The sequence below is a fragment of the Denticeps clupeoides genome, chromosome 19, assembly GCF_900700375.1.
Source record: "Denticeps clupeoides chromosome 19, fDenClu1.1, whole genome shotgun sequence".
Classification (NCBI taxonomy): Eukaryota; Metazoa; Chordata; class Actinopteri; order Clupeiformes; family Denticipitidae; genus Denticeps; species Denticeps clupeoides.
The window spans coordinates 16,354,309-16,361,870 of NC_041725.1; the positions used below are offsets into that span (position 1 = coordinate 16,354,309).

The window sequence follows — 7,562 nt, forward strand, 5'->3', positions numbered from 1 at the left end:
GCGTGGTACTTTGGCGGCTCGAGGTTTGAACCTTCAACCCATTCGATTAACGACTAGGGCACCACTGCCCTGAATAGTTTGTGCGGAACAGGACAATGTGCGACTGGTGAGACTCGAACCCGGGCCGCAACCTCTCAGCTGCAGTGAATTTTCGGTACAGGAGAGGCAGCTTTTAGAGAGAATGTGGTAGGGCTGTGGAAGGTAGGGGTGATGTGCTGTGAATGTGTGTGCGCGGCTCGATGCTACCTCCCCTCTTCAGTCCTGTGGTCTCCCTCACTGAGCCAGTCTCACCGCTTACACTGACACTGCTGCCGCGGCAACCAGGATTCCTATCTGCATCTGGGATTCCCAACCGAGCCGAACGCCGCCAAAAGGAGGAAGAGGAGGAGGAAGAGGAGAGACAGATTTTTTTTCTCATTTCTTTGCACCGAGGAAGGAGAGGAGGAACGGACAGGTGCGTGTGTCGGCGAGGAGGACGTGTGAGAGACGCCTGCGTTCAGGTGAGGGCTCCCCTTTACTTGGCTGGATGTGGGGTCAGGAGGTGGGAAGGTTGTGACTGTTGCTGTGTTGTATGTGAGAAGTGGACACACACGCTCAGATCTTTTTTGTAATAATGGCTGCAGCAGCACTGGGTCTTGAGTTGAGAGAATGTGTGTGTGTGTGTGTGTGTATGTGTGTGTCTTTGAGTATTTGACTCTCCACACACTCTCCATGGTCCAGTTCAGACCCTCTAATCAGAATGTTCTGAAATGAAGTGCAACCTGTGCGTGTGTGTGTGTGTGTGTGTTAGTAGAGTCTTCTGCTGACCGGTTCTGCATTACTACTGCATATAATCAGTTCCCACAGCAGTGCATTACGCTGTCCCCTCTCTCCACAGGGGAGAGAGAGAGAGAGAAAAGAGAGAGAGATGGAGAGAGGGAGAGACTGAGAGAGAAAGAGAGAGAGAGAGAGAGAGAGAGGAGAAAGAGAGGGTAAGAGAGAGAGAGAAAAAGAAGAGAGAGAGGGGGAGAGAGAGACAGAGAGAAAAGAGAGAGAGCTGGATATGAGGGAGAGAGAAAGAGAGGGAGAGAGAGAAAGATGAGAGAGATGGAGAGGGAGATGGAGAGAGAGAGAGGGAGAGAGGGACAGAGAGGGGGAGGGAGAGAGAGAAAAAGAGAAAAATAAAGACATAGAGGGAGAGAGATGAGAGAGAGAGGGAGAGAGAGAAAGAGAGATAGATGGAGATGCAGAGACTCAGGGAGACAGACAGACAGGGTGAGATGTTGATGTGGGTTTTTGATCATCACCGTGACTCAGCTCTGAATTCTCCTGTTATCTGCTGATGCTGCTGGTCCTGGTGGTGCTGATTCTGGTGTGTGTTGTGCTGTATGAAATGTGTCTTTAAATGTCACCACTGTTGGTTCTACCCAGTGGGGTTTAACATCAATCAGTAATCTATAATCAGTAATGCTTACTGTCCACATCCCTGAAACATTACTACCACCACCAGCACTACAACTAACAATATTACCACCATCTTTTCTACTACTTCTATTATCATCGCCACTACAACTACTAATATTATCACCACTATTATAATTACCACTATTACTACTTACATCACCACCACAAACACTACTACTAATATTACCACCACCACCACTACTACTGCTACTAATATCACCACCACAAATACTATTATTACTACCAATATGACCACAACCAGTACAACTACTAATATTATCACCATTTTTACCACTACTACTACTTGCATCACCACCACAAACACTACCACCAATATCACCACCACAAATACTATTATTACTACCAATATGACCACAACCAGTACAACTACTAATATTATCACCATTTTTACCACTACTACTACTTACATCACCACCACAAACACTACTACTAATATTACCACCACAAATACAATTATTACTACCAATATGACTACAACCAGTACTACTACTAATATTATCACCATTTTTACCACTACTACTTACATCACCACCACAAACACTACAACCAATATCACCACCACCAATACTATTATTACTACCACAACCAGTACTACTGCTACACTTCAACGACAACATGTCTGCTGTTCAATTATGGTTTGTCACATTGAAAATGAAGGTACAGATGATAAAAAAAACCCATAACACCAACATCACATAAACATTCAATAACATAGAACTGTACTGAACATATCAGCTCCGCATACAGGCTAGTCAGCGTACTTATACTCATATCATACTCCAAATGATACATGGATTAGTGGCACACTCATGGTGTTTGGTTTGGTTCAGTCCACTCTGAGACATAATGTGGCCAGGATAGGCCATGATAATGTACAGACAGGTGGGATTGGTGGTGATGGAGATGATGGTGGCTCCTTAACGTTGTGTCTCCACCGATCTCCAAGTCTCATCACTGATCCCTGGCGCTGCAGTTTCACTATAACAACTTCACTCCCCTGGAGATCAGACAGCAGTGTTGAGTGTCGCCAAAGCACTTACTAACATCACCGACAAGCTGCGGCGCGTGTGGGGGAGAGACAGAGCGAGCGAGCGAGCAACAGGTTGAATACAGGAGCGAGGGCGGAGATCAATCAGATCAATCAGCTTTTGATCTGTAACAGATGGTGACAGGTTATCACAAGCAAAAGAGATAAGCTAACGAGGATACACATGTATACAGACACACACACATACACACTCAGACACACACTCAAACATCACATGGAGATCTGTATGAATTTGATGTTCTTTATTCCAGGCTCTGGATTGGTTGTATTTTGTATTTTATTAAGGAATATCAGTTTGTAATGTATATTGGGGCAGTGGTGGCATTGTGGTTAAGGAAGTGGCCCTGTAATGAGAAGGTTGAATCCCGATCCGCCAAGGTGCCACTGAGATTTTGGTACCGTCCCCACACACTGCTCCCCGGGTGCCTGTCACTTTCACTTTCACCTTCATATTGTATACACACACACACACACACACACACACACACACACACACACATTCTATAAAAAGGAAAACAGTGTAACCAATCTCTCTTGGGGTGGAGGATTTTGCTGACATTTGATCAATAAACTCAAGCAACAGTAAACCATGGTAAACATTTTTCTTTATTGCAATACGCAAAAATTGTCAACATTGTAATGCTTACACAGGTCCAGACTGCTGAGGCCTGGCCAGTAAACAGTTCTGTCATGATCCGGTCCGGCAGGGGCTACTCCGGGTCCGGAGTGAAACCCCTGTCTCGTGACTTCATGCGAATGCGTCCTTCTTCCTCGCCATGTCCAGCCATCGTGACAAGTTCTTATCATTTAGTCTTATCGCAGCTAGTCTTATCTCATTTCTTCCCATACCTCCCAAACCCTGGTTGGCCTTCAACCTCTAGGGAGTGTCCTGTAGGTGTGCATGTGAGTGTATGTAAGTTTAAGACTGAACTCGGGTGGAGGGTCATGCTCTGTGCCTGCTGCAAAAGGCCCACAAACATACAACATTATTCGAAATATACCGTACTCTCCGGACAGGATCTGAACTGGGCGGCTCTTTAATTACTGTCGCCCCTCCACTGTTCCCGTTACAAAGTCAGGGCGCAGACTGAATATCGATTTCACCCTCCCTGCAAACAGCCTGCGCTCCACGTTCTGTTGACTGCATTAATGCAGAAAAAGGAACAAAACATCACAAATCTAAAAATATCGGCTCTCTTTGTGCCAATCGATACTCTGTGTGTGCGTCAGTCTCCAGGTTTAATGCGTTCAGCATCAGTGCTGCCTGTTTGGGCGACGCATGGCGCGGTGTGTGGAGCTGCAGGGAACTGCAGACCGGCATTGCCAAACACACATGTTCGTCATGTTCAAAACACAAAAGTGGCTTGGGGCGGGGCTTCCCATTTAACTGAGATCGTGTGACGTTTTGGTCATCTTTGAAATGGATATGATGTTGTGAACCTGAAGCTTCTCTTCACATGATGGAGTTCTGTTGGAGGCGTTTGGTCCATGATGACCTGTCCAGCTCTGTGAACTGTGGCTCTGTGAATTATCTCTGTGCTGTCATTTCCAGTGATGAACAGTCAAGTAAACCAGTCATATCCTGAAGAACATGGACCCTCAAACGCTGCGGACTGTTCTTCTTTTTACACACTGGAGAGTCAAACGTTTATCAAACGGTGGGCAGGGCGTCCAGCTTTTTCCATGTTGACCAATGACCCTTGTTGTAGCTTCCTCTTTTCTGGGAATCGTGGAAAACTCATGAAGCTATTTAATTTTCCCACCGGCTAGTAATGTGTGTAGAGATTCCGCTGATCTTGATCTACAGCCTCATAATGCAGAAGATCCATCAGCATGCCTCACCCTCGCCTGGAAGAAATTGTCTTTTTCAAAATAGTTCATCTCAGTGATTCATTTCGTGTTATTCTCCTCTCACTGGCTGGTTTGTCGCTGGTTTTGTTGCATGTTTTTTTTTCGAAAGCCATTTGGTACCAGTTGGTACTGGACCGGTTGTGGGTATTGACAATAACTTATCTCCTCCGTGCTGTGCCTGGGGCGGTTTCCTGCCAGTGAGGCTTTACTCATTATTCCAATGTTTTATTTACTTGTTCAGAAATGCATGTTGTGAAATACACAAACAATTTGTTCATTTGGGACTTTGGCTCATGACGGGGATCAGAAGTGAATTTTCAGAGGATTATTAAAATGTAAACTAAACTAAGCACCAAATGCCTCTGCATTCTACAAGTTTTTGATAAGTCTTTCAGTAACTAAGAAAAAAAAAAAAAAAAAAAAAATCTATATATATATTCATTCTTAGTTACTATATATATATAAATAAACAAATATTAATATAAATTTATACACACACACACACCTTGTATACTCAACACTGATATCTCAGTATAAAGGCGTGATTTCCCTCCTTCCACCCATATGAAACCAGTGGAGAGAAGGGAAGGAGTGATGGGAACTCAGAGAAAAGTTGCTGTGTGTGTGTGTGTGTGAGAGAGAGAGAAATAGATGTTCTCACCTGGCAGGGGCTGACCTTGGCTGTCTGTGAAGTGTGTGTGTTATCACATCTTATTTGTCAGGTCACATGAAGAGGATGTAGATGGTGAGAAATAAGATGCTGCAGGCACCAGCTTCATGTGTGTGAGTGTGAGTGTGTGTGTGTGTGTGTGTGTGTTTTCACCCTGACAAAAAAATTCCATCCTCTGGACAGGTCTGCACTTAATGGTCACAGTGGAGCATGATGTTATGTGCCCCAAGGCACTTAAGTAAATATACACCTCATGTACGCACACACACACACACACACACACACAAACACACACACTTTAAATGACTGGTGACCAGTTGCTCTGACCCCTGCTTCTACAGGCTGGTCAGTGTCTTTGTCTGACATACTGGACCCCCTGCAAGTTGCTCAGTAATAACCAACCCAACGACAACACCGTCGCCATCACACTCCACACTCCTAATCAGGAGGTTGCCGGTTTGAATCCCGATCCGCCAAGGTGCCACTGAGGTGTCATTGAGCAAAGCACCGTCCCCACACACTGCTCCCCGGGCGCCTGTCATGGCTGCCCACTGCTCAATCAGGGTGATGGGTTCAATGCAGAGGACAAATTTCACTGTGTGCACCGTGTGCTTTGCTGCTGTCTATCACATGTGACAATCACTTCACTTCACTTCACTTCACTGTCCTCTCCCACCATGTATGTGAAAATGCTGTTTTGTAGATTACACTTGTAGGCCCGTGGTGGCCCGTGGTGGCCTGGCGGGTAAGGAAGTGGACCTGTAATTAGAAGGTTGCAGGTTTGAATCATGAACTGCCAAGGTGCCACTGAGGTCCCCTTGATCAAAGCACCGTCCCCACACACTGCTCCCCGGGCGACTGTCATGGCTGCCCACTGCTCACCAATGCAAAGGACACCATGTCACAGTGTGCTGTGCTGCAGTGTTTCACAATGACAATCACTTCACTTTCACTTGAGTCTGGACAATAAACCCTGGAGGTGAGCAGCGCAGACTGGACCACATCTCCTCATCCTCTTCGTCTCCTCAGTGGTCTGTACTCACTCTTCTCACACTCTGCATGTAACATCACCATGGTGGTGGGACGAATAATTTCCTGACACAGACTGTGACCTGCTCACCTGACAGAAGTCTGCATTTAAACACCTGCACGTTGATAGATTCAGCACCATTTTGAGGAATTTCCCCCCACCAAGCATCGGGGTTCTTAGTAGAACACGTCAGGAACCGCTGGAGAGGGAGGAGAAAACGGGCGTCACCAGGCCCAGGGGGCTCTAAGGAACCATGCCTGTTCCCTTCTCTCTCGCACACACACACACACACACACACACACACACACCGCTACATGAAGTTATACAGGAGGTGGGAGGAGTTTAGTTTGTGTGTATTGATCCATCGCATCCCCCAAATACACTCTGCAGAGGTTGTGGTGCATGAACCCACCCATGCAGACATGTGTGTGTGTGTGTGTGTAGTTTTTCCCTTTTATTCTACTCCCCTCACCCTGGAGGGACAACAGGTGAAACAAGCACAGCACGCACACACACATACACACACAGTGGGTGTTCAGAGCAGAGCTTCCCTGCAGCGAGGTCGACTCTTCCTCTCTCCACCCTCCCATCCTCCCTCTCTACGTCTGTCTGCCAGTCATTCTTTCATCTCTCTCTGCAGTGTGTGCAGAGTGTTCTCTTGATGGCCCGTGTTTGTGTTCTGCTCCGTTGTTCAGATTCCTGAGCTGAAGTTCTCCTTATTTCATGATTTTTATTTCTGCTGGGTGGGCAGCTGAGGGGCTGGATTCTCTGTCTTTGTGATGCTGACTAGGTGTTGTGTTCCCATGGGAAATTGTGTGTGCGTGTTTGTTGTGTGCAATGTATTCGGAACACAATGGCTGCTTGTGTACTGAGTGCACAGTATGAAATATTTAAATCTATTTACATGCGGGTAGGCGGAGCCTGATACACACTGGGGATCTGAGTAAGTGTGTGTGTTTCTCTCCTGCAACACACAAATCTGGGTGTGGAGGAGCAGACAGGAGGATTATAAGGTACAGGTAGTACACAAACACACACACACACACACGTACACATACTGTCAGGTGAGTATCACGCCGTTGATCTATGAACAGGAATCAGTGTAAACTGCAGTACCCACCGGCACTGGTGTTCACACAGAGACGGGACACGTTTGACGAGGAGAGAACTTGGCTCAGACAGACGAACTTCTGGGGAGCTGAACTCAGTTACCGAGCAAGGACTGTTAGGCCAGCGCTGGTTAAATAGAATGGGAGTCACACTTAAACATGTACCCATGACTTGCTTTCTCTTTTTTATGAATACATTAACACCGAAACTGCCACAAGCATCTCTTCTGTAAATGTGCATGTGCGTGTGTGTTTGTGTGTATATGAAGTGGAAGGTGGATAGTGCAAGCTGACCCTGTACATTTACACAAGGCCACCACATCAGTAATTCATATGATATCATGGTAACATCTCCCCATATAGTCCATTCTGGATGTTTCCCGTAGAGTA

The 7,562-nt window shown here is 46.2% G+C and overlaps 1 protein-coding gene across 1 annotated transcript in view; it reads left to right on the forward strand.

Annotated features, from left to right (window-relative positions):
- Window positions 1–230: 230 nt before the first annotated feature.
- The window catches only part of dab1a (DAB adaptor protein 1a), a 165,125-nt gene continuing 157,793 nt past the window's right edge, over window positions 231–7,562 (forward strand). The window contains exon 1 of the mRNA XM_028961441.1: window positions 231–500. The gene's annotated coding sequence lies outside the window, so the exon portion shown is untranslated. The remainder of the gene's footprint in view (window positions 501–7,562) is intronic.